We start from the raw sequence: 25,335 nt of genomic DNA, 5'->3' as shown, positions 1-25,335 counted from the left end.
CAATCTACAGTCTGAGAATTGCTGTCTTCTGTTTTTCTTCTATGGTAATATGTGACTTATTTAAAAAGTCAGAGACCCTATCCTGTAAACTTCTTTTGCTTGTTTGTAAGTTTACTTGTGTGAGTAAAACCACTTTATCCTAAGTGTTTGCAGTATTGGACCCAGAGTAAATAACACTCAGGAAGTCAGAAATGAATATTGTGTTTCTCTTACCTTAAGCACTGTTTCTGATCAACAGCATAATTGGAAATACAATATTTACCTTAATCCAAGACAACTCTGAATTTAAGATGATCCCCCAATAAAGATATTCATTAGTTATAATTTTCCATACATAGAATGTAATTATTGAAGGGTCACCTTAACTTTGTATGCCCCGCCCCTTGCTGCAGGAGGACAGGTGGTGGGGGAGGCAAGAAAGGCAGTAGGGAGATGAGGCGGGGAGCTCAAGCAGCTTGACCTCTGCTGCCTTTCCTATCCCCTCCAACCATTCCCTTTCCCTCTTCCCCCTACTGCCTGCTCCTACAGCTCCCTGCCCCTGCTGCCAGCCCTCCCCCTGCTTAGTCCCTCCTGTCACCTGCTTTCCTTATCACTTCTGTCCCTGTCCTCCTCCTGTCCCCCCCTCCACTTACTCTCTGGCTCCAGCCCCACTTCAGCTTGGGGCACAGGGCACATAGTTGCTTTGGCTCCAGCTTGGCCCAGTAGCAGCAATGATGGCAGCAGCTCAGGCCCAGCTGGAGCTGTCATTTCTGCAACAGCTGTTGCTTAACTGGGCTGGGGCTGGAGAAGCCACTTATCCATGCCCCAGATTGGAGTGGGGCTGGAATGAGGAGGTAGGCAGCTGCTGTGGTTTCAGGTCCCCAGGTTGGTTCCAGAGCTGACTGACCCCCAACCCATCACCTCATACTCAGATACAAGAAGAGCCCCCACCCCAGTGTTAAATGGGGAGGGGGGATGTGGATCTCATCTTGGATTCAAATAAACATGGTATTTTTTTTTTTGGTATAAGAACAGAAAGGTTTGGATTGTGGAATTATCTGTAAACAGCTTCTGCCATATATTAGTTGCAGATATTTGGGCAGATGTTTTTATAATTGACAATTCTTCGAGTGACACAAAGGTGGGAACTGGTGGTTAGTGAAGCTTTCTCTACGTAAAATTTAGACCAAAGCCTGCATCATTGAGACCTCTTCTCTAAGGAGACTTGCTTAATAAAGATTGAACACTTTGAGAATTTTGAGTGTTGTGAGGAGGCTGGAATTATTTTTGCACTTTAAAAGGTTTTTTTGTGAAACATCTTAATGGTTGGAATGTCCCTGAAAAAAAAATTGACAAAATGATATCAACAAGAGCAATCACTAAGAGTGAAGTAATAACACTTCTCCCTTCCACCATTCCTTTTGCCTCTGCCTCCCATCATTCTCACTAGGATGGTCTTTGCATGCTGGTTCTTCCCAGCAAAGAATCTGCTTATCAGTCTTTATGAAGAGAGCTGTTAGCATCTGAACCTGAGAACCCAGATGTTTAAAGTAGATTGGATTCTGCAGAAATGTGAATATTCTGGCAGTGGCAGATAAATATAAAATATGACTTCTGTAACCAATTTAAATACAAAAATGCTTAATGTAATTGATAGGTATATGTATAAAGATGATCTCCTAATAATTGTGTGTGTATATTCACACAAACATGCATACACATGCGCATGCGCGCACACGCACATTAAACTAAATGTAATAACAAGACAGACAGATTTTATATATGTATATAAATTTGTCTTGATATTGCATTCAGTTTATTTTATGCTAGACCAGGGGTCAATAATGTTTTTGGTCAGAGTGCCAAAAATCCCCCAACCTCAACCTATGCCTTGGCTTGGTGTTCCAGGGACAGATGGGGCCAGGGTGGTGCAGCGGAGGGGGAGGAAGGAGAGGAGGCTGTGAGGAATCCAATCCTCGTTGCTGGCGGTGGGTGCATGGACACCTCCAGGTGGACAGCGAAGTAGGGGGCTGAAGTTGCGGTGGCCTGGCCCTTTCCCCAACATGCCCCGAGGTGCACATGCAGCTGCCCCTGGCTATGGAGCCCAGGCTCACAGCAGACAGGTTGCAAACAGCTGCACCCAGGTCCGGAGCAGGAGCCCTGGCTCCGTTTCGTGGCCAGTGGTGGCTATACACACACCTCAGTGCACATGGTGAGGAAGGTGCCCCTAACCATATGAGTGGCCCTCCTCTGGACTCTCTCTCGTCTATCAACATCCATCTTGAAGTAAGGCACCCAAAACTAAATGCAGTACTCCAACTGCGGTTTTACCAATGTTGCATAGAGGGGAAGTATCACCTCCTTGGATCTATTTGTCGTGAATCTGCTGATATATGGTAAAGTGCGGTTAGCTTTGCTGATGATTTCGTCACACTGATGACTCGTGTTCATCTTGGAGTCCTCTATGACTCCAAGATCCTGTTCCGCTTCTATGCTGCTGAGAGGGTCACTTCCCAACCAGTAGGTGTGCTGGATATTTCTGCACCCTAAGTGCAGCACTCTGCACTTGTCCTTGTTGTACTGCATCCTGTTGTGTACTGCCCACTTTTCTAACCTGTCCAGGTCTGCCTGCAATTGTTCCCTACCCTCCAGAGTGTGCACTTCACCCCACAATTTAGTATTGTCCGCAAACTTGGACAGAGTACACTTAACACCCACATCCAAGTCACTGATGAAGATATTGAAGAGTACAGGTCCAAGGACCGAATCCTTCGGGACCCCCCTACCCACATCCTTCCAGGCTGATACTGACCCATCTACTACCGCTTTCTGGGTGTGACTGCTAAGCCAATTTGGCACCCACCAGATTGTGTAAACATCTATGTCACAGCCTCTTAATTTATGTATGAGAATACAATGAGATACTGTATCAAAGACCTTGCTAAAGTCCAAGAAAACGACATCCACCTCTACTCCTGCGTCTAAGCATTTTGTAACCCTGTCATAAAACGAAACCAGATTGGTCAGGCATGATCTACCTGCTACGAATCCATGCTGGTTTCCCTGCTGCATTATTTTTCCCACTGGACTCCCACAAATGTGATCCTTCCTAATTTTTCAAAGACCTTTCCAAGGACGGAGGTGAGACTGACTGGTCTATAGTTACTCTATTCCTTCTTCCTCCCCTTCTTGAAAATAGGGACCACAATGGCCCTTTTCCAGTCCTCCAGGACCTGACCTGAGCACCACGAGTGTTCAAACAGCCGTGCCAGTGGTCCTGCTATGACACTGGCCAATTCCTTCAGTACCCTCAGGTCCAGCTCATCTGGGCCTGCTGACTTGAATGCATCCAGTCCATCAAAGTAACTCTGCACCAACTCAGCATCAACAGGTGGTAGGCTGGTGTCCCTCTGATACCCATCTAAGAACCCGTTAGGAAACTTATCGTGACCCCTGTTCAGGAACACAGAGGCAAAAAACTCATTGAATAGCTCAGCCTTGTCCCCCATCTGTCACTAAGTGTTCCTTCTTGTTCAGTTAGGGATCCTATGTTGCCCTGCGCCTTCCTTTTACTCCCGACATGCCTAAAAACAACAACAACAACAAAAAACAAACAAAAAAAACCCAAACAAACTCTTTGCTGTCTTTAATTTGTGCTGCCAGCCTCAGCTCTGTTAGTTGCTTTGGCTTTTCTAACTGCATCCCTACAAGTGCGGGCCAAATAGGTTTACTTCTCCTTGGTAGCTTCCCCCTGCTTCTACTGCCTATATGCTTTCTTTTTTGCCCCTAGGCTTCTCTGGATTTCCCTGTTTAGCCAAGGAAGTTTTTTTTTGGCCCCTTTTCCCTCGTACTGGGCTAGTCTCCCTCTGTTCCCAAAGGATCACTTCCTTTAGGAACGACCACCCTTCCTGGACTCCCATCTCTCCAATACTCTTCTCCTGCAGTGTATCATTGACTAGACTCCTAAGCACACTGAAGTTAGCCTTCCTAAAGTCAAGCACTTCCACCCTACTACAGTAAAAGCTCCATTATCTGCCACCTTACAAGCTGGCATGTTCTATTAACCGGCATGCCAGCTTGTAAGGTAAAATGAAACCAGAAGTGCCCACTGTGGCACTTCCCATTTCTCCGAGCCCCCACAGCCTGGGGGAAAGCAGCCTGCGTTGCTGAGCCCCCATGGCTCAGGGCATAGCAGGCTGCATGGGGCCTGCCTCCCTGTCCCACAGGGTCCACAGGGCCCGTGGGAGGGCCAGCTATGTTGCGGGAGGGGTGGCAACGCCCCAGACGCGGCAGACAAGGACGCCTGTTCGGGCTGCTTAGTTAACTGGTATATCTTGTTATCCCCTCATTCCTGGGGGATGCCAGATAACAGAGCTTTTTACTGTAGTTCTCTTACCTGCCCTATGCCGTATGATGAATTCGATTGATTGGTGGTTACTGTCCCCAAGGTGACCACGAATCTGCAGCTCCCCCATAGCCAACACCAAGTCCAGTAAGGCATTCCCCCTAGTGGGACCATATTATTGTATTATGATTATCATCTTGATGTTACAAAGTTAGCCCACTAAACCCCGGGGGCAGGGGGAGCAGATTCACACCTCTGAATCCATTTCTAACTCAGAAAGCTCAAGCAGATGTCAAAATGTTACTTATACTAGTATAACAGCCATTTAACTTTTATCTCCAGGACCATAAGAGCTAGACACTTTTTAAAGGGTTTATTAGATTTTAGAGTACAGGTAGGCATAAAGGGTGAATCCAGTAATTCTGCAGTAGCAGAATACAAATGCCCTGCCAGTAGGAGGAAATTTATTGCCAAATCTATAAGTCCTTTAAACTGGTTAGATCTTTTTTAAAGTGTGGTCATGCTCCCTTTGCACACAGGCTGTTGGGGAATATCTGTCATTTTTTTTCCAACTATGGTTTTGAGCAGTATTAGTCTGAGCACCTTAGGGCTTGTCTATAAGACCAGTAACTTGCGCTGTCTTGTCCTCAGTCTCCATTTCTAATGTTAGGTGCATTTGCATGTGTGGTGGCCTGCTGCTGTTGTTGGTGCTGCTAGTCTTTGGAATATCTGTATAATTCTGACACTTTTTCATTTTAATGCTCTCAGTGTGTTTCTGGGATTATTTAGAAAATGTTATTAAGAGAACTTTCCAACCCTGTTGAAAAGAAAATATGTTGGATGTGTTCAGGGCACTGTAGTTTGTCTCATCTATGTGCCAATATGATGACAGTGCATGCATAACTTATTATATGGCTTAATGGAAGTTTTAACACAAGCTGCTTTAATGGTCCAGAAAGGTCATGTCTGTCAGGTTAGGGGAACTAAGACCCTTATTGTCCTAATAATTTGCTTTTTGTACTTCACAGGGTCATAAATCCTTATTTATAGTTATAGAGGAAAAAAGGAGAAGAATATGCATCTTGCTGTAACTCATTCCTTAAATGTCGTGTCTCTTCATTACAAACTCATAAATCTGTGTGCCTTTGTCAATTTACCTGACTGTGACTTCCTTTTTCTTTCTCTTCGAATGTCATTTCCCCTTGATAGATTTATGGAATGTGTGCTATTTTATGTCAGTGGTTTTGCTAACTCAGAAAATTCCCATTTCTCATTTTAGGATGGTTTTAATCTACATTCCCAGGGGTATGAAAATGCATGGTAAATGACATGAGGGAGTCCAGTTTTTGAAGGAAGGCATTTATTTTTAATTTGGCCCTGAAGCAGTTCTAAATAGGGCTTGGAGAATAGAAATCCTGTAATAGGGGGCTGTAAATTTGTCACCTCTAAGTCATATCGTTTGGCCTACGAGGCTCCTAGAAGGGCTGAGAATTTTGGGGTGGGAGAAGTGGGGGTGAGATTCAGATGTGACCCACGAGGTTGCTCATAGTCTGGATCCAGTCCATGAAGAGCCCCACAAATCCAGATGCAACCCCAGGGGACCGGGGGGTTTGTCCCCCCACTCTAATAGAAGGAATGAAATCCTGATTCTGTGCTCCCTTTTGTTACTGTCTGAGGCCAGTAGGTGGCATCTCAGAACCAAAAAGGGATAGTTGGTTGCACCTTTTAACTGTTGCAAATTTTTGAATCAGAAAATGGTGAAGTCCTGTTAGCTCCTCTAGGGTATTTCCCTCTCCAAGCAGGATTTAATTACAGTGCATTTCCTTGTGTGTGGATTGGTTTAATTTTAAATGTTCCAAGCTATGGAGGAGTTTCTGTTATTTCCCTTGGGTAATGATTATGCATCTAATGGATCCCACTTCCTTGTTATTTGTTCCTGCTTTGTCTTTTTTCATGTAAATGGCAGTCCTTCAGGCTGGTTCTTTGGCTCTGAAGTAGTGCCGTACAAAACTCCCCACTTTGACATCTAAATTAAACTGTGCTTTGGTTACTGAGCCCAGTTTTCTTGCATTTACAGTGATGTAGCCAGCTTTGTCAGTCTGTAGTACATCCATACTTCTACAGCAGAGAGCCAATGAAGCAATGATCTCTGTGCATGCTCCCCAGCACATGCTCCAACCCCAGAAATGAGACAGTGAGGATATTTCTGCCCTGGGGGGGGTGGGGGTCTTAATCCCTGGACAGCAGCAGGTCGGCTGATGGTCTGCAGCGCAGTCAGCTGCCAGACTGGAAGTGGCCATGGACTGGCAAGCCATGGCCCGCCAGTGCTGGGTGGAGAGGTTGCGGCTCCTTCTGCAGGGCCCGCAGCAGCGCAGGATTGGGCCCACCCCCCTGCCCAGGAGGGTGGGAGAATCCTTACCTGTCTTCCATTTGGGAATTCTGGCCACAGTCGGCTGTGATTGCTGGGCTGCGATTTGCTGAGCCACAGCATAAAAACTTTGGGAACCCCTGTCCTAGGGCAATGAGGGCCAGCTTTGTGGCTGGCTACTGTCTACATCAGTGATTCTTAATCAGGGTGCCATAAAGTGCCTTGAGATTCTTTCAAGTCTTCTGCAGGGTGCCAAATAATCTTAGCACTCTCAGGTGTGCAAACATGATTCACAAGAAAAACCCAGATATTTCAAATAGGAATCCATAGTGTTAAACAGGAAAACCCTGTTGTGGTCCTCCTGAGTCCCTTGCAATAGAAGAATTCTGCTATTATTTTTCTGTAGTCAGAAAAACATGTAAAAGTTAAAAGCTGGCCTTTCTGTAGGGTACCTACAGTCTAAAAAAGGTTGAGAACCACTGGTCTAGATACTAGACGCTATCTTTCAGAATGTGTGTTGGCTTTCATTGTGTTAGTACCAAGGCACCCCTCAGAAAATGTTACCTCTTTGTTTTTACTTGTTTTTTGGCCAAGAAAAAATAATACAGCATTTTTTTGATGTACAGAACTCAGAATGTCCACAACCATTCAGAATGTTTTTGACACTATGGATTTCTATTCTAAATCTCTGGGATTATCTTGTGATTCATGCTTATGCACTAACAATGCTAACATTACATGGCACACCCCATGGTACCTTGAAATAATCTCAAAGCACCCTTCTTAGGAATTGCTGTTAGCAGTTCTGTAGTTTGGCTTACCCTGGCTGACACAGTGGTTCTAAGCAGGCCTGGTTCTGCCGCTTGGAAATTTTTATTCAAAACAAGCTTTTGTTAGAAAGTGCTGGTTGTTTAAAATTTTTTGTTCAAAACATCTCTGGTTCAGTGAACTTTCATCAAATCCAAGACAACATTCAGGGTAACGATGGAACCCTGCTAAGATGTCTGTTAGACTGTGCTTGGGCTGAAAACCCCAAGGGGTTGCTAGGTTTGAGGCCTGACAAGTGGACTACCCCGGGCCCAGGGACCCTATGCTGCCCCAACTCAAGGACAGACCTGACTGGTGCAGGCAGTAGAATGGTCAGACTTTTGGCAGTAAACTAAGAATAAGTGTTAAAGCACAGATGGAACATGGCAATTCTCAGCAGTTCCCGATGGGTACAGCCAGATCTTCACTGATTGCATAAGACTAGTCAAAAGCAGCTCCCTGATGCCAGGAGAACTTGCTGCTAAATTTCAAAATGCTGTTGCAAGGTCTGGAGGCACGAAAGATATTTAAATAAATAGGTTGCAGAAATATGATGATGAAAAGTTAGATGCTCTAAATATATACAACTGCATGGCACACTAAGGAGATGCTTCAAATCATTTATTTGATCTGTGATATGCTTATTAAATAAACAATTGTATTTAGACATTTCTGCAGTGGGCTCTGCAGTTCAGGAAAAAAAGATTTTTTAGTGTAGAATTTTCAGTGTAATCACATCTTAGAACAGAAGCTTTATTCTGTTAATTTGTTGTTTTCAGATTTTGTTTTCTAAATTAGTTTGTCATAAGTGTGATTCCTTATGGCCTTATCATACCAATATCCACTTAATAAACTTACTGCTCACAGTTTATCCTGAAAAAGTGCAGTATGTTTTAAAAAAAACCCAAAGCCCACATGCACAGTCGCAGGCAATTAGTCAGCTCTCTGCAATGAACCCACTTACAAAAGAATTAATTCTGCCGTCATTTGTGGTGTGAAGTACTTTGCCAGTTATCCCAATAATTTCAGTTGGACTACTCCCAGAGTAACACAGTTCATTTCAAAGGGAATTTCCAATATGACACTGCTTACATTAATTGAACTAACCAGAAATGCAATGGCCCTAAACCATTTGAACTTTCCCAGACATCTGAGATGTTGATTTGTGCTGGTCTCTGTACAAATCAAAGTCTTAAAGAGTAATTAACACAAATGCTTCAATAATAAAATAAAATGAATCAAGGCATCAGTGATCTTGAAGAAAATACATTTTTTTAATTGCTTGTGTAACGAACAAGAAAAATTAGAATCACTCATTTATAAGCATAAATTGAGCCTTATTATTTAAACCAGGTGGTTTCAGTATATTATGTAATTGGTATGTTTATAATAATCAGTTATTTAGAATGGGTAAAGTGAGCAAAAGAATGGGGACACTTTATGTAAAAAATGACATACCTACTTCTGAATCACTGATTATATTGAGGCAAATTATCTTTGATCCCTAATGCTAAGATGTGCAAGGTAAGGAGCTAGTTTATGTTTGCTGTTGAGCACCGAATTGCACTAAAGTAGGGATTTTCAACCTTTTCAAATAAGTATACCCCTGGCAGCCCCCTTTTTAACAAGTGTGGTGAGCAGCCGGATGTCAAGTGGGGGGTGGGGGCATGGTGAGCAGCATACCCCCTGGTAACTTTTAGGCGAGGGACAGACATTCAAAAAGCCTGAGCCTGAATTGATTCAGCCTTTGCAGGTTAGTCTAACCTGACTAGGCTGGACCAGTTGGAAACTGGACAGACATTCTCTGTGGACTGAGGAAATTCAGGCACATGCCTGCAGTGGCTCAGGCTAGAAGCAAGGGGGGAGGGGTGCTAGAGCAGACCTTTTCCTTGCACAGAGTTTAGCTGAGGGGGGCATGGCCAGGCCTCAACAGGACTTTCTCATTAGGGAGGTATGCCTGCACCATCCCAGGTCTTTCCCCACTGGCTGCTCAAGGGGTGGGAGAGTTGGCAGCCCCCAGACTCTTGCTAGCACACTGAAGCAAGGGGGAGCGGGGTGTGCAGTGCGTGCATCTGTTTGATACAGAGCTTTTGAATCTTCTCCCTCCCTGTTTGTCAGACTGTCTACAGCAAACTGACAGGCAAGCGAAGTAGCCCAAAGGTGATGAGAGTCCTTATCACCTAATTAGCAAAACAGTACCTCTCTCCCATTATTTCAGACTCTTCTTAAACAGCTTGGGGGTGGGGGGTGACTTGTCGATTAGCTCCAAAAGCCCTGTTCTGTTTGCCTGCCTGTCTTAGTGAAATTGGAGAGATGGACACCTCTTGGCATTAGGTAGCAAGCCACATGCCTAGGGTCTGTGGGGCTGGAGTCCGTGCTGTGGGAGATGGGAGGGAGTGGGGGATTTCCTGCTTGAGCAGTGAAGGGGTGTAGGGCAGGGGAAGCCAGCAGACCCTGCTGTGTCTGCAGTCTCTGCTGGAACAGCACTAGCTAGCATATCACATGATGGCTATGGTCTGTGCTGTGGGGGAGAGGAGGGAGGGATCTCTGCTTAAGCAGCAAGTGGTGAGAGGGGCACAGGGAAGCCAGCAGACCCTGCTGTGTCTGTAAGTCTGTACTGGAGGAGCTCTGGCCAGAGGAGAGGGACCAGCCCTGCTCTGGAGCAGAGCCCTGCCCAGCCCAGAGAGCATGGTGAGATGTTGGGGGTGTCTGGTTTCTCTTAAATCAGCAAGGGGTCTGGGACAGACATTGTTTAAACTGGTTTGAGCCAACTCAGTTAAGTCTGATACTACATTCAACCAGGTTTATCTCAACATGAAATCCTGCCTGAGTTTCAGCCATTTTCCAACTGGTTTATGTGCGCTGAACATCTGTTCTCTTATGGGTTTAAACCAGTTTCTGATCACTTAGACATTACACATAAACCGGTTTGCCCCTAGCCTCAAAGTACCTCCAAGGGTATGTGTACCCCAGGTTGCCACCCTCGCATTAAGAAACAGAATGATTGGTTCATTAAGAAACAATCTATTATGCGGAAGAAAGAGAAGCTATACTATCAGAGACGAGTTTAGTTTGACCCCTGCTGAAGGCTACCAGCTTTGCTTCCTTGACATATCCTAACTCCCAACTTCTCCATATTCAATGCAGTACTTTTTGTTTCAGGCCTCATGTCCAGAAACACAGAAGCTGTAATGATAGTAGTACCATTTGTTTTTAGCTATGGGTTTTCTCCAGATCTGAAATAGTTGTGTGTAAAGACAAAGCAGGAACGTGCAATGGAAATAGAAACAGTGACCTTGCTGGAGGACCTTGTTCTTTATGACTTGTAATCAGTCCTCACAGGGGATGTTAGTGTACAGAAGTGTGACACATATAGTAGCTAATATGGAGTTTGCTACAAGATTGTCAATGGAACCTAGTTTATTTAGGAAAACTGTAGTGTCCTTTAAATAGCTGGCAGTTCCAGTAGCATATGGGAATAGGATAAGAGTCAACTTGGCCAGAAATTCTCTCCTTCGTGGTGCCAATGCCAGAGACTGGGATATCCTGGGGTTCCAGATTTGTGGATCTTAGGTGATAAGTAAACATTGCCTGGCCTGAACTCCCAGGAGTTGGGAGCACTAATCTTTTCCTCTGTTTCTAGAGCCAGTGTCTCTGAGAGTTTATTTAGTTCCTATTACTGTGCCAGAGTTTGCAGAACAAGAAATCATCCACAGACTGGATTGCATTTTAAGAATGGTCTAAACCAAGACTGCAGATTCTTATTTCATTACCTGGATTAGTTTTTATAAGCCCTATGTCCCTCAATGAGTTAAATGCTTTGTTTTTTTTTCTATCCTAGCCACCTTGCCTTTCCCAGCAGTGTCTCCTCCTTTTTCCTTCCCCTTTCCTACAATTTTTGTTCTAATCACTTCTTTTTAGAAGCTCTGCTTACTGCTCTGCTCCTTCATAGCATCTGATGAAGTAAGCTAGTGCTTATGAAAGCTTATACATTTCTGGTTTAGTTCGCCTTTAAGGTACAAATCTGGAATGTTTACATATGGATGATCTTCCCTTGAGTGGAGAATTGGACTATATGACCTCTTAATGTCCTTTTTGCCCTATTTTTTTCGTTCTGTACTGGGCATTGAGTTCAGCTTCTAGGTCATATTAACATACAGTCACAAATATGGGGTTTTTTGGTTATATTGTATTTAGGTTTCTAACCCAAATCCTTATGCTTCCCAGCCAATCATAACAAGCATTTCAAAAAGCTTTCAAAATGTATAAGCTTCCCTTTGTGTTACCTAGGTAAATATCCCTTAAGAGCATGCCTTTTAGCATGCTAATTACTTCCTCACTCCAAGAGGTCTGTTGAGCTCTGGATTGATTCATTATGAAATCTAATATTTTATAAGCACACAGCTGAACTCATCAAGACTTAAATAACAAATATAGTTTATAAAGAATGGTCAGTGCACTATCCATTAGACCTTGCAGCTCAGAATACTGCAATTCCACAGCATATAAGGAAGCCAGGAGAACTATAAAATGATTTTGTGTAAGGCAGTCCTGAAGCTAAAGACAGCTGGACCAAAGCAACAGCTCTCAGTGGTAAGGAGCATCTCTGTTCAATGAAAAGTGAATCCAAAATTCCTAATGAAAATACCCAATTTTTTTTTTTGTTTTATTGCTGTTTGTTTAAGCAGAGCTAGCCATCTATTTTAGGACTGCAGAAGTTGAGGGCTACTAGCTCCTCATCCACCTCTTTCTGAAATGTCCTTTTAACATCTGATCATTGCAACCCCTTGACCTTAGCAAAAATACATGTGATTTTGCTTTAGAGTACACTAACTGGTGATTAGAATCAGATTACTTTATCATTCATTGAAAATGTACAGCTTTTCATAAAATGGTAGATGAAGCTGGATTGACAACTCATGAAGCTTGTTTAACCACAGTGAGGAAAGTGGCCTATAATTTTTTTTTTTTTTTGCTAGTTTCTGACAATATTGACCTGTCCTGTGCTTTGACCAGGTCTGGCATGCAATCACTGTAGCAGAGTAGTAAGAAAGACAAACTGTGTTTGCCCAGGGATTAAATGATCTGTCTTTGATGGGGATCTTATGCCAGAACACTTGCTGGCAATTATCAGTGCTTCATGGAAGGCCTTCAAGCTGCTGGGAATAAAATGGGAGATGCAGCTTCAGAAGTGAACTGAGCTGTTTTTTGGCTCTGAGGCAGAGTAGATTGAGCACATTTGAATTGGGGTGGCAGTCATGGTAAGAGAAAACTCAGGCAGGATTTCATGTTGGGTTATTGCTATATTTTTTATCATTAAAGCAGATCTTGAAAAGAGAATGAGTCTGACTGGGCACAGGGTGCATGGATAGTCAGAGCAAGTGAGAAGGGCAGTGTATACCTATTGTCTCTGACCTGGCTGATGTATTTGGCAAACTGTATCCAGCAATAAACAGCCCTCTGCAAGAGGATTAAGCACTGAACTGGAGTTAACTATGCTTCCAGCCACAAAAAACTGTTGTTCTTGGCTGACATTGAGTAGGACTGAGGTCTCTTCCACACGTGTTGCTCTGTGGGCAGTTGGGGAAACCTAATACCCCGAAGTCCATGGTCCAACTGCTGCATGTGTATGTATGAGAACTGATGGAAAATAAAGTTAGTCGAGTGACAGATACAAAGTAGGTCAGGGTCAGGCCACAAATTGCGCTCAAAGCAGATAGATATCTTTTCCACCTCCGTTCAAGCACTCAATTGTAGAAACTGTGCCCCACTTTATGGAGGTATGCATGCCACCGATGATGTTTTTATGGCACAAAATGCAATGGGGAGACACCACAGTGATCTCCATGATATAGCTTGGGTACTAGAAGAAGTATGAGCTAACCTTTCCAGCACAGTAAATTGACCTGAGTGGAGTGCTGTGCCAATGCAGAGTGAGTGAATAGGGACAGCAAACAGGGCAGTTTGCAAGTCAGTTCACAGGTCAGTTTGCCGCTCCCCTCTTTGAAGCACAGCCTTTAAGATAAATGCTTTAATTAAGAGTCATAGAGGAATAGAGCTGACAGGGCCCTCCAGAGGTCATCTAGCCTAACCCCCTGCCTGAGGCAGGATTATCCCTATCCAAACCATCCCATACAAACCATAATCTAAACCCTACGTACCCAATCTCTACATAAACCATATTCTAAACTATATTATTAGCATCATCACCAGCAGTGTTCAAATGATTGGTTCAAAACCAGTCACGCTTCCCACAAGCCACCTTGCTTATGCTTAAAGCCTAGCTTAACTTGAGCTAAAGATTTTTGCTTGCAGACATGAATTAAGTTGGGAACAAAACTTGAGTTGCTGCTCAAGATAACAATATAATTAAGACAAAAACTGAGTAAATGACAGATTGGTGATGGCATGGAAGAAATATTCCAACAATCTTTCCTTTTACATACTGTGTATGGAGTAGTTTAACTCTGCCATGGATAAGCAATTCTACCCATCCAGTGCTGGTCCCAAGCCCAGAGGGTGGGTTAGCATTAGGAAGGGCATCTGGCTGTAAAAATCTCTGCCAAATCATTATGATGTGGATCCAAGGCCCTTAAAAAAAACCTCAAGAAAGGAGACTGAAAGTAACATGAGAATTCTCTGATGGATGTGTGGAGTGATGAAGATGGATAAAGTGAGGAGTACTTACTTCAGAGGTTTGGTAAATGTAGTGGAGGCATCCAAGAAGGTACAAGAAAGAAGACTGGCATGGTATTGGCATGTTCAAAGGAGTCCAGAAGAATACGTGGGAAAAGAAGTTACCGGGGAGAAGGGGAAGAGGAAGACTAAAGATTAGATGGAGAGAGGAGGAGTTGGAAGAAGAAGATATGCATGACCAAAGCCAGTGGAGAGCTACAGAAACCTTGTTTAAAAGGGACAGGCGAGGGAAGAAGTAGAAACATGGAGTAGTTTTAGAGCTTCTAAACTATGAAGTTTTTGGCTTACAACTGTCCTGAACTAACCTAGATATTTAGTGCATGTAGTTAAAACTTACTTAAGTCCCTTATTTAACTTCTTTGTTTAACTAGAGACCAGAGTGGAGTAGGGAGTTTGCTAGGGAGCTTGCCCAGAAACTCTCTTACCCTCCTTCATTGCCAGCTTAGTGAGAGGGAAGCAGGTTAGCAGGACAAAGGGAACCGTTTAGTACCAGGGAGCAGGCCAGGTTACAGGCTAGTTTGCTAGGGAAGGTCTGCTTGAAAAGAGGGCAGGAAGAGGTAGGTGGCAGGTTTAAGAGACCTGTAGAGATGTCTGGAGGATGTTGCAATGCCAGAGACGTTGCCAGTAGGGCTGTGCGAAGCTTCGGTAGCCGATTCAATTCGGAAGAGATTCGGCCCTATTTGGCGGCCAAATCTCTGAATCTGAATCAAATCCGGAGACCCATTAAAAAGCCTGAATCGAATTGGAAGCCTCTGAATCGATTTGGGGGGATTCGGAAGGCTTGGAGCAAACAGACTGAGAAGAGGGAGGAGGATGGGGTGATCTTCTATATATGGAAAAGGTGGAGAGGGGGGAAAGACTGCTCTGATATTGACTTCTGTAGCTGGCTAGTGACTGTGATCTTTCTGAGTTCCTTACCATCAGCAGGGACCATCCCTTCTGTTTTCATCCCACTCTGCCTAACACACACAAGTGATAAGAGTTTTGCTTTCAACAGTTTGAGGTGCAGTTTCACAGAAACCCTTGCACCTATCTCCTTGAAACTTGGCAGGCTTCATGCTCTTCAAAGGGGCTACCATCTCTGCTGTTTTCATCCCATTCTGGAAAAAAAAATGACAGTTACAGGTATTTTAGTGATGCCCCATTATCGTCTATGGCTGAATCTCTGAATCGGCCAAATCAAATCCGGACAGCGATTCAAAACATCGAATTGAATCGCTGTCCCGCCAAGTCAGTCTAATCCAAAGTGAATACTTGCTGCTTTACACAGGCCTAATTGCCAGCTCTTCCTCTGCTTGCATCTGTGAGGTGTCTCCAGGCAGGACCGCTCACCTGCGGGGCTTCCACCCAGGTCCTGGTTTGGTGCTGTGGAGACTGCAGCTTGCAGGTTTCCAGTTTCTGGAAAAATCATGGAGCAGGTCCTCAAGGACTCCATTTCCAAGCACTTACTTGGACGAGAAACAGGTGATTAGGAACAGTCAGCATGGATTGAACAAGGGCAAGCCATGCCTGATCAACCTGATTGCCATCTATGATGAGATATGACTGGCTGTGGTTGCAGGGAGAGTGGTAGGTATATCTTGGCTTTAGCAAGGCTTTTGATACTGTCTCCCTACAATATTCTTGTAAGCACAGGAAGGTAATATGGGTTGGATGAATGGACTTTAAGGTCAACAGAAAGCTGGCTGGATCATTAGGCTCAAAAAGTAGTAAGTAATGGTTCAGTGCCTAATTGGCAGTCGGTATCAAGTGGAGTGCCCCAGGAATTGGTTCTGGGGCCAGTTTTGGTCAATATCTTCATTGGCAATATGGAAGATGGGATGGAGAGCACCTTTGGCCAGTTTGTGGATGACACTAAGGTGGTTGAAGTATTAGTTATGCTTGACAGTAGGGCTAGGATTCTGAGGTACCTAGACAAATTGGAGAATTGGACCAAAAGAAATCGTATTAAATTCAATAAAAACAAATGTGAAATCCTACACTTAGGATGGAACAATCCCATGCAGTGATACATATTGGGAACTGACTGGCTAAACAGCAGCTCTGCAGAAAAGGACCTGGGTGTTACAGTGGACAATAAGCTGAATATGAACCAACAGTGTGCCCTTGTTACCAAGAAAGCTAACAGCATACTGGGCTGCATGAGTAGTAGCATTGCCAGCAGATCAAGGGAAGTGATTATTCCCTTTTATTCGTCACTGGTGAGTTCTCATGTCTGGAGTCCTGTGTCTAGTTTTGGGTCCTCACTACAGAAAGGATGTTGACAAATGGGAGAGAGTCCAGTAGAGGGTAACAAAAATGGTTTGGGGGCTGGGGCACATGACTTCTGAGGAGAGGCTGAAGGAACTGGGCTTATGTATTCTGGAAAAGAGAAGATTGACGGGGGATTTAATAGCCTTCAGCTACCTGAAAGGGGTGTGGGGGAAGGGAGGATGTTACAAAGAGGAAGGAGCTAGACTGTTCTCAGTGGTGGCAGAAGACAGAACAAGGAGCAATGGTCTCAAGTTGCAGCAAGGGAAGTTTAGGTTAGATATTAGGAAGAATTTTCTCATGAAAGTATTAAAAGACTGGAACAGGTTACCCAGAGATGTGGAATCTCCATCCTTGGAGGCTTTTAAGACCCAGCTAGGAAAAGCTTTTGCTGGGATGATCTAGTTGGGGATGGTCCTGCTTTGAGCAGGGGGTTGGATTAGATGACCTCCTGAGGTCCTTTCCAATCCTCATTTTCTATGATTCTATACCCTACTAATCCCGTGCTAACTCAAGCATCTCTATATAGCACTGCAGTGTGCCATGCAGACATACCAACATCGCTATCTATGTCCAGAGTAAATATATTGTTCTACTACTACAGTGAATCAATAAAATGACGCAAAAATGTTGGCTGCACGGAGCAGGACGCTAGTGTGTTTTTTTCTGCCCAGCTTCTCTGTGGATTTCTTCCAGATATCCCTGCTATCCATAGGCAAGTAGCTGGAAAGATGTATGATCTATTTTAATTTGCTGTGTCAAGTTAAAATGACATTGGTTGAGGAAAACTGGTTCAGAAAAACAGTGCTGGGGCATGTTCAGTGGAAAAGGAGAAATAATTAATTGTTTAATTCTTAGGAGAAGCAGGGTAGTTCCTTAAGCTCTAGATATAATAATTGCTATCTTAACAGGATTTTAAAAGGTAACTTCTACCATTTCCAGGTGGTTAGCTTCTTTCAGCTCTTAATCTCAGCCAGCTCCCACACTCTTTCCTGACCAGTGGGGATAGGCTGAAAGAGATGGAAGGGGAGGGGTCAGGAGTGAACTGGCTAGCAGAAAAGAGGGTTGAAGCTAAAATTATAGAACACCTAGTTTTAAATGAAAAATTCAACAGCATGGTTACTAAATATAAAGCTAAAATTAAGAAATTAAGCCTCCAAAATCAATAAATTGAGAAATTCCTGAGCTTTGTACAGGTAGGTAAACACCTTCTGGTTATATAGGTTTGGCATTCTTGTTTAAAATATTGTGCTTCAAAATGTAACTTTATAGCTGAATGGTCCCCATTGTTAGAGAGTGACTAATGCATGAATGCAGCATAATGAACGTGTAAGGACTCTGAGGGTTTCAGGTTCCTGACTTTGTGCCTCTCTTTTTCATAGGAACATAGCATTTGAAGCAACATATCATGGGTTACTAATTTCAGTCCCTCAGTGTTGTAAGTAGTTACATCATAAAATCCCCATTACAAATGGATCAAGGTTCATCTCCAAACAAGTGTAGGGTTTTATTGCCCCCACTCCAGAACCTGTAATTTCCGACCTCTTTTTTTTTTTTTTTATTGCCAGTTTATTTGGTCTGAATCTTTGAGGCGCTCTCTCAAAATCATCAGTAGATGTAAAGCAGAAGCAGTTAATACAATTGAAGTCCTTATGTGACTGATGGATTTAACAGTAAGTCACTTGAATAGGTACCAATGCATTTGTTAACTATAGCTTTTGTTTTGTTTTGCTTGGCTGTTCCGTGGGAACTGTGATACTTAAATGACAAAGCATAAATGCCACAAGTCTCATACGCATGGATAAAGTTCAAAGGATTTTACAATTGAAAGCCTGTATGCCTCTAAATGTACTGTGTTATGTGGAGAGTGATTTTTCTCAGTATTCATAAGACATACTGAGCAACTGTCCTGTTGTGTGACTAAATCTTTGCAGGGAGTCTGTCTCTCTGGTAGCTGTGTCAGTAAGATAGAAAAGCAAATGGAACTGTACTTTCCTGATGCAAATAAGTATCTGTGCCTTTTAACTACTTCTGTTAAATTCCCCAAACTCAAACCACTTAGTTTTTGATGCCTGCCTTTTTTTTTCCTCCTTTAAAATATTTGCATGTAGGGAGAGTTAGGTTTGGTTCTGCCTGTAAATGTTTTCTTTCACTTAAACACCATTTTGTTTAAATTATTCTTCAATATCTCCTATTGAACTCAAAATGGTTTAGATTAATATTAACAATTTTAAAGAGGTTTTACGTATGTCTTAGTTCAGAACTCCCTGTTCATTTTCCTCTCCAAGGCTTTCTCCTTCTAAAATATTGCCATTACTATTATTTCCAAGTCTCATTCTTTTAGTTCACGTATAGATTTTCTTTCCCCCCATCCCTTTCATTTTCCCCCTGTAATGTGATGCCATGCTTGGCCAGGAACTTACTCTGGCTAGGGGAAGAAGTTGCACATAAAGCAGTTTAAATGACCAGAAACTAGTTTAAATCTGTAACAGAACAGAAGTTGAGTGCACATAGGCCGCTTTCAAAATGGCCAAAATTGATTTAAGATAGAGGTGCACCGATACATCGGTCTGATATCAGATCGGCGCCAATGTAAAGAAAATCGATTGTATCAGAAATCGGTCTGATGTGGCCAGTAATTTGGCCGATAAATGCCTGTGCATGTGCGCAGCTGCAGCAAGGAGCACAGCCCAACAGCTTGGAGAGCTGCATGCAGCTGGTAAGTCTGTTGTGGAAAGGAAGATGGGAGAGAAGAGGCATAGGAGGGCAGATCAGTACCCCCCACGGTGAGGGAGGAGTGGAGCTGGGGCAGGTACTGCTCAGCTGGGGTGGCATGTGGGACGGAGCCGTGGCTTGTCCAAGGGGCATGGGGCCAAGGAGGGGGGTGGCTCCCACCACTGCATGCACCCTGGGAGGGCACGGGGTAGGGGTGTGTGCCTCTGACCTGCGCAGGGGGATGGGAGAAGCTGCAGTTATGGGCTGTGGCTGTGCTGGGCTCTTCCTGGTGTGTGTGTGTGGGGGGGTGGGCCAGGACTGCACTTGGGGCAGGAAGCAGTGCTGGGAGTTGGGGGGGTTATAGGAAGGGCTGTGGTGAAATTTTAGGTGACTGCGGGCCCCACCCCCCATACTATTGCTGCCTGCCCCAAGTGCAGCCTGGCCCAGCCCCCGACCAGGAAGAGCCCAGAGCAGCCCCGGCTTCAGTCCCCCCATGCCCCTGCGCAGATCTGGAAACATGCCCCCTCATGCCCTTCCGGGGTGTGTGCAGCAGCAGGAGCTGCCCCCCACGCATGCCCCCTGGATGAGCCACGGCTCTGTCCTGTGTCCCACCCTGCCCTGCTGGGCAGCACCTACCCTGGCCCCAGCCCCACTCCCTCACTGCAGGGACCTTGATCTGCGCCTCCATTCCCCTTTCTTCCCACCTCCCCTTCTACCACAACAGACTTAACAGCTTTGTGCAACTATATTGAAAATTGGATCAGTACTGGCCAATATGCCTCCTTAAAAACTGGCTGTCAGTATCGACCCCCAAATCTCTATCAGTGCACCTCTAGTTTAAGATAAACCTGGATGGATGTAGTATCAGACTTAACAGATTTAGGTCAAACCATTTTATGGCACTTCTGTCCCAGATCCCTTCCCGATTTCAAGTTAACTCACAGTCCCCCAGCATCCCAGGATGCTTTGCAGCCCTGGGTGGTGCTGTCTGCTCTAGTGGAGGAGGGCTGGCCTTGCCCCCCTGCTATCACAGAGCTGAGGCAGTAAAGTCTCTGCCTGTGCCTATCAACACAGCAGGACGGGGGGCAGAGGAAGGGACCCCAGACCCCCCAGCCCGAGTCTGCACAGCACAAGGGGAGGGAAAGTACCCTCTATGGGGTTTATTGCCCCCCACAGACCCTCAGACCAGGCTGGAATTGCTTTAGCGTCCTGCTAGCTGCCCTTGCCTCTGAGGGGGTGGGGTGGGGTAAGGGAATGCACCCATCTAGCATGAGACCCTAGCTTGGGTCTGCCCAGCACAGGGGAGAAGAGCCCCTTCTGCCAGGCTTTTCATCCTCTGCAGCCAAGAGAGTGGGGCTGGCTTCCTTTAGCCTCACGGCCTTGCCTGCTGCCCTTACCTCTGAGGGGCCAGGGTGGAAGGGGAGGGAGGGAAATGCTTTCCTGCCAGGGATAGGGCACCTCCACTGAAGCTGGGGGATCCTGCCTGCCCCAGGCTGGATGGATTGTTCCTCCATCTTCCCACCTATGGGGCTGAGGCAAGCCTGTGTAAGACCATCCTGAGGGATGGGGAGGGGGAATCCCTTCTCTGCACCAGGGTAGTGTTGCCAGCTCTGTTTGAAAACTTCTAGAGTATATTCTTCACATGACATAATGCCATTAATGAATCATTATGTCAGGAAGGGAAATGCACATAACTATTAAGTTTTAAAAGCCCACTGGGCTACTGTATATATTGTATTCAACATTTAATATTTATTTTTATGAATCCTATCATTTATCTCCCAGATGAATCTCAGCAGTCTCCTAGAGATTTGTATCTAATTCCTGGAGACTCCAAGGCAACCCTGGAGGGTTGGCAACCCTACACTAGGGGCAGAGCTCGGGGGACCCTGCCAGGGGTGGGAAACCCCCACTGAGGCATGGGAATCCAGCCAGGCCTGGGCTGGGGGGCTGTTCCCCTCTCCGAGGGACAGCAAGGGGTTATGGGGGTGTGCTGGGCAGCCAATCAAGGATGAGTCCAGGAGCTGGGCTGCCTTTGTGTGGCCAGCTGGCTGGGAGGCATGCTATAGCACCCCCAGCTTCTGGTGTGGGCCACTGCAGGGGTCTGCCTGCCTTTCCAGTTTCAAAAGTGAACATTAATTCCCTTTATTATTGGTTGAATCTACTCAGTTTAGAGAAACTTGCGAAGATTGAATCAATTCAGCCTTGGGTTTCTTGACTGTCTGTACTTAGCCACTGTGCCTGGTAGTGTTCCCTCAAACCCACTGCATTGCGTTTTCTGCTCTGCTCCTCCTTATACAGCTCTTTCTTGTTGAACTTTTGCAGCATCAAGGGTGAGGTAATTGGCAGTGACTTGCTGTGGTGCTAATTAGTCCACCCTTGGCACTGTGGGGAATGATTACATTTCTTCTAGCCAGGGGCTGGCAGCAGGTATGGAATGGTGAAGAATGTCTCAGAACATTACTGCCAAGCAATTAAGTGGAGTGAATGCTTATATCCTTGTTAACAGTACTGGGGAGGAGTTACTTTAATAAGTAGCAAGGACCTTGATGATCAAGAATGTTCTGAAGGAGCTTGGGTCTGAAAAGCTATTTTAAAACTGACACTGATGCTGTTTAATTTTCTGTTTCAAAATCAAGAAATTTGTGAGCTGATGCTGACATTCTGCCCTTCAACTCACTGTTCCACAGTCATTGATACATGCCCTATTTATTAAACACCTGGGAAGCACTTGCTGGGATTAAAGTTCAGCTCAGTTCTGAAGAGCTACACACACAGGGCCTACCCACCACTTAAGCCTTTTCCCCTTTGTGCTGGGGAGAGGAGGGTGTAACCAGATTAAAGCAGGGCAGAGACGCAGGGAAAGGCACAGTGAATGCTTGGGAACACTGCAGAGATCCCCAATAACATTGCACAGAGAAAACGAAGAGACCCTTGAAAATTGCTCTTCTCCTCCTTTCTTTAGGGCTAGGTATAGACTTTCAAAAGCCTGAGATAGAATCGATCTAAGTTATGCAATTTTCTGTAAGCGGCGTAGTTTAGATCAGTAGTGAACAGAACATGCATTTACCCTTTGGTGGGAAATCTTAGTCCAGGTTTTGCCGTTTTGAAACTGGTCTATGTGTGCCAAACTTCTGTTCTGTTATGGGTATGGAACGGTTTATGATCACTTATACCAGCAAAAGTGTAATGTCTGTACTTGGCTTAGGTGTTTTCTGCACTTGAATAAACTTTACACTGTACAACTGCTCACCTGTTTTGAACCACCAGTAGTATGAAGAGCCATAATCCTCATTATAGTATGGTTTTACAGCTGATTATGCATCCACCATTACAGCAGTGTCATTTAGACCAGGGGTCAACCTCTTAGGTTCATGGGCCAGATCCAGCTTGCAAAGATGTGATTCGGTGAAGGAGCGGCAGAGGGAAGGGGGCTGCTGATATAAAGGGGCTGCATTAAAACAGCAACTTAAAGCACCTGGTCTGTGCCCTTGCTTGAATTTTCCTTTTCCCCATTGGCATTTACCATAGTTTTCAGCAGTGCCTGGCAGGCAGAGGGAGGTGAGAGGACTGGAGTAGAAAAGAAAGGATTGGAGTAGCATGGGGCTGGTGGCAGGGGATCACAAGCATCTGGACTGGCATTCTAAAAGGTGTTACTGCTTGATCTAGACCATGGTTTCCTTACTTCCTCAGGAGGATGAGATGTGAGACAATAGCTAAAGCCTTATTCAAGTCTGGGTATATCACATACTCTGCTGCTTCCCTGCCATAACAAGGCCTGTTGTTATGATATGCACATAGAAGGACATTAGATTGGTTTCATGTGATTTGTTTTGTTACTTCTCATCTTGGTATCTTCTATGTATTTACAAATATGTTGTTTAATTAATTATTTTTTCCAGTATCTATCTAGATCAGGGCTAGTGAGATTTTTGCAGTGGAGAGCCATTTAAAAAAAATCTTAGCTCCAAGCTGCCACAGCCAAAACTGCCGCCATAGTGCTGTCGTTGCGACCTCTCTCTTCCACAAAAGACCTCCTGGTTGTGGGCTGGATAAAATGGCTCCATGGGCTGTAGGATGCCGACTCCTGCTTTAGCTTAGTTTCCTGGCCCTCAGTTTCCTTCTCTTTAAAGTAAGAGACTGTCTTTGCCCTCTTCCATGCTCAGTGACACCTACCTCTGCTCATTTTATATACCTACAGGAAAGAAAATATGAAGAAGAGGTGTGATATGTCAGGACAAATGTATAAGAACTGAGGAGAGAGGGTTTTATGGAGAGAAGAGATCGAATTTACAGGCTCCTAAAAGAAAATAAAGTGGAGCAGCTGAAAGATCCTCTCTCTATTGGTATAAAACTGACTAGGAAGGAAGGTACCTTTGCAAACATAGTATTAGTTGCAGCCTACACAAACAGGTGTATTACTGAAAGCAGCAATGACGTCCACGCTGGGATGGAGAAAGATTTGTTGAGTTATTTTCCTCTTTTTTTTCCCCTTCTCCACATGCCTACACTAGCCAAAAGTGATTTCTGTCTCTCAAGTTCTTTGTCTCTTAGAATGACTCATGTGGTAGGAGTTGCACCATATTCTCTCTGAGACTGTTCGGTACACTGAACAAACGTCACTGATAATGAATGTTCTCTTAGTTAAATTTTTGCCCAGTTTTATGACTAGATCACTCTGAACCCTGCGTTTATACACTTCAGATGCTTGTGAATTTCAATCGTATCTGCTTCTTAGTTATTGTTTAGCTAAGTTATTTAGATGCTTTATTTTTTTCCCCTAACAAATCAACTCTAGGGGACAGTAGGACTAGATAGGACCCCTGGATCTTAGGTTTTAGGCCATTCAAAGCAACCAGTTTGTCAAGCTTTCAGTCTCTTCTCTACTTTTACTGTTAACAATACAGGAGAGTTGCGATAGCAATGTTGGGACACTTTTCTAGCAAAAAGTCTGGTGTAAAGAAGGATGTATAATCTGAAAATCTGCTTATAGATCATTTTGCCTTTTCACTTCTTGTTTTCTTCTCTCATTCTCATAAATAATAATATTTTTATTATTAGGGATATTGGCATGAGAGTCAAATCATCTCCTTCTACTTAATTCCCTACTTACATGTCTTAATAAATACTTCATTATAGGAGATGTTATTGTGAAATCACAAATTAGGAATTTGTCATTTAAGTGGTGTAGTAGCAGATGAATGCTTTCAATAATAAGTATCCTGGTTTTCTTTGGTAATTTTCAATTGTTTTTTCATCTGGCGGTGTGTGTACCTACCCACATTCCTCCACTCAAACATACAACCAATTCAGACTAATGGATATACCTTTTTACAAAAAAAAAAGTCTATTAGTATTGCCACACTTAAACAGATACAATATGCTTTGTGCATTTAAATTTACTATGAGATAGTTTTAATGGTGTTGATCTGATCTGAATGGGGTTCCTCAGGTCAGGTATGAACAGGGAACTTCTGTGCCTATATTTTCATCACACACGAGATGGGGACTTAGCCCCGTTTCCCCTGGCATGACTTTTCTCATGGACCATATTTTTGCAGGTTGAGATCTGTGTAGAGAGAGGATTGGGGATCACTCTGAACCCTGCATTTGGACTGGAGGGTTTGGGGGCACATGGTTTCAATTTCCATATAGTCCCAAGAAAAAGGAAATACAGCCTGAAACTATCTTCCCCACAGTCTCTTCTGCCTATCCAGGATCTTATGGGCAGCCAGGGTAGTGGTGGGAGGCCCTGATGATCCAAGAGACTAGGGCTGGTGCAGGACAGAGGACTTCCTACAGCAGAGCTAACAACCTACCAGCTTTGGGGGTGGGCAAAAAATAGCCCTGAAACATTTGAATTATATGAGAGCCACAATATAGATTAGAGCAGGGGTCCCAACATTTATGTGCCCAAGAGCACATTCAAATTTAAAAGAAAAAGCAGTGGGTGCCAGAATGAATATTAAAGTGTAGAATTTAGAATCCTGCATATGCGTATGCGTGTAGTTTTGTTTGGGGAGGGAGTAGCAAGCACCACTCCATCACTGCGTCAGTCAGACTGACTTGGTCTCAGTTTGGTGGCCGTTGCGTGCAGCCTGAATTCAATCGGCAATGACAGCATTTTTTGTTGGAATAATGATTTTTACTGATCATGAAAATGTGCACGAGCACC

At 44.3% G+C, this 25,335-nt stretch overlaps 1 protein-coding gene across 2 annotated transcripts in view; it reads left to right on the top strand.

The window, feature by feature from the left end:
• The window catches only part of NCOA7 (nuclear receptor coactivator 7), a 66,532-nt gene that overhangs the window by 1,173 nt on the left and 40,024 nt on the right, over nt 1-25,335 (top strand). The window lies entirely within an intron of this gene.

Source organism: Gavialis gangeticus, unplaced genomic scaffold (genome assembly GCF_001723915.1).
Source record: "Gavialis gangeticus isolate Ggan-Ray unplaced genomic scaffold, GavGan_comp1, whole genome shotgun sequence".
NCBI classification, from domain to species: domain Eukaryota; kingdom Metazoa; phylum Chordata; order Crocodylia; family Gavialidae; genus Gavialis; species Gavialis gangeticus.
The sequence above is the reverse complement of the archived record's forward strand: the minus strand, read 5'-3'. Positions and strand labels throughout refer to the sequence as shown.